Source organism: Moschus berezovskii, chromosome 6, assembly GCF_049115385.1.
Source record: "Moschus berezovskii isolate FMDL1 chromosome 6, NW_MosBer_1.0, whole genome shotgun sequence".
Taxonomy (NCBI): domain Eukaryota; kingdom Metazoa; phylum Chordata; class Mammalia; order Artiodactyla; family Moschidae; genus Moschus; species Moschus berezovskii.
In genome coordinates, this window is record NC_142465.1 from 67,279,607 (window position 1) to 67,282,290 (window position 2,684).

The window sequence follows — 2,684 nt, forward strand, 5'->3', positions numbered from 1 at the left end:
GTTTTGTCATTGCAATAAATACTTTTTCAAATAGCACAAACTGTAAGGTTTCCTGGTAACGTTTCGTATGTGAAATTTGTGTATTATTGAATTTTAGTTCTCATTTTAGTCTACTCCTTTATGTTTTGCTTCTAGTTGTAATAATCTGGTCCTCTTCTTCCTAGGTAAGCAGTGTATAGCTATTATACTCACAGAATGATGTAGGGAAGCAAACTCTCGGAGGTACCTCTCACTCTGTACATAACAGCATTTTGCAATATATTGTCTCTTGATGTCTCATTTCTCTTCCATTCATGTGATCAGTCTATCACTTTGAATTAACAGTCACCGAGGGCTATTCAGAATTCACATGACATCTTTCCACCAAAGATTTAAGAAGAAAGCAGAGGAGACATGGAATCTTTAGTGTGGGGAGACCCAAAACAGTTAGGTTGTTATGTTCTGATACAAAATCATTAGTTGAACTGACACCTCATGACATTTATGCTGTGCTCACAGCTCTTTGAAATTGCTTATAAGATTTTAATGCCCACTAGAACAAATGTATATTCAGTGCCTCTTCTGTGCCATGTAAAATGTTTGGAAGTACATGAATGCAGTTTTAGAAATATCTTTGGGGAAAGTAGCTTTTTGTTTTTTAAAGGGAAAACATTTGACCATCCAATTAACTAATAGCAGCGTAGGTTTATTAATTGTTCTTTAGCTAATTAAGAGGAATTAGTAATGTTTAACCCTTGTAGAAGATATTAAGAAGAGGTGGCAGGAATACACAGAAGAACTGTACAAAAAAGATCTTCACGACCAAGATAGTCACGATAACGTGATCACTGACCTAGAACCACACATCTTGGAATGTGAAGTCAAGTGGGCCTTAGAAAGCATCACTACGAACAAAGCTAGTGGAGGTGATGGAATTCCAGTTGAGCTATTTCAAGTCTTGAAAGATGATGCTGTGAAAGTGCTGCACTCAATATGCCAGCAGATTTGGAAAACTCAGCGCTGGCCACAGGACTGGAAGAGGTCCGTCTTCATTCCAATCCCGAAGAAAGGCAATGCCAAAGAACACTCAAACTACCGCACAATTGCACTCATCTCACACACTAGTAAAGTCATGCTCAAAATTCTCCAAGCCAGGCTTCAGCAGTATGTAAACCGTGAACTCCCAGATGTTCAAACAGGTTTTAGAAAAGGCAGAGGCACCAGAGATCAAATTGCCAACATCCGCTGGATCATGGAGAAAGCAAGAGAGTTTCAGAAAAACATCTATTTCTGCTTCATTGACTATGCCAAAGCCTTTGACTGTGTGGATCACAATAAACTGTGGAACATTCTGAAAGAGATGGGAATCCCAGACCACCTGACCTGCCTCTTGAGAAACCTGTATGCAGGTCAGGAAGCAACAGTTAGAACTGGACATGGAACAACAGACTGGTTCCAAATAGGAAAAGGTGTACATCAAGGTTGTATATTGTCACCTTGCTTATTTAACTTATATGCAGAGTACATCATGAGGAACGCTGGGCTGGAAGAAGCACAAGCTGGAATTAAGATTGCTGGGAGAAATATCAATAACCTCAGATATGCAGATGACACCACCCTTATGGCAGAAGTGAAGAGGAACTCAAAAGCCTCTTGATGAAAGTGAAAGAGGAGAGTGAAAAGGTTGGCTTGAAGCTCAACATTCAGAAAACAAAGATCATGGCATCTGGTCCCATCACTTCATGGGAAATAGATGGAAAAACAGTGGAAACAGTGTCACACTTTATTTTTTTGGGCTCCAAAATCACTGCAGATGCTGATTGCAGCCATGAAATTAAAAGACGCTTACTCCTTGGAAGGAAAGTTATGACCAACCTTGATAGTATATTAAAGAGCAGAGACATTACTTTGCCAACCAAGGTCCGTCTAGTCAAGGCAATGGTTTTTCCCGTGGTCATGTATGGATGTGAGAGTTGGACTGTGAAGAAAGCTGATCGCCGAAGAATCGATGCTTTTGAACTGTGGTGTTGGAGAAGACTCTTTAGAGTCCCTTATACTGCAAGGAGATCCAACCAGTCCATTCTAAAGGAGATCAATCCTGGGTGTTCATTGAAGGGACTGATGCTGAAGCTGAAACTGCAATACTTTGGCCACCTCAATCGACGAGTTGACTCACTGGAAAAGACTCTGATGCTGGGAAAGGTTGGGGGCGGGAGGAGAAGGGGACGACGGAGAATGAGATGGCTGGATGGCATCACCGACTCTGTGGACATGAGTTTGAGTGTACTCCGGGAGTTGGTGATGGACAGGGAGCCTGGCGTGCTGTAATTCATGGGGTCGCGGAGAGTTGGACACGACTGAGCGACTGAACTGAACTGAACCCTTGTAAGCCAAAGAACCAAAAATTGGTCAATCTTATTTGGAATAAATCAAAGCTGACTATGTAAATACAGTCCTAATCAAGTGTGTTTATACTATGCCACTACTGATTCTGTTGTCCAGAATTGAACGCATTGATCTTGTGATAGTGAATAATTTGAAATTGTGAAGCAGTATAAAGTGTACTTGTTTTATTTGTTCTAGTGACAAAAATTATAGTCAGCTTATGGTTTGATTGGGAGAAGAAATAAGTTCTCTACTGATCAATAGCAGTTTAGCAACCTCAAAACTTACCAGCTTAAAACAATTGTAGTTTCTATGTGTTC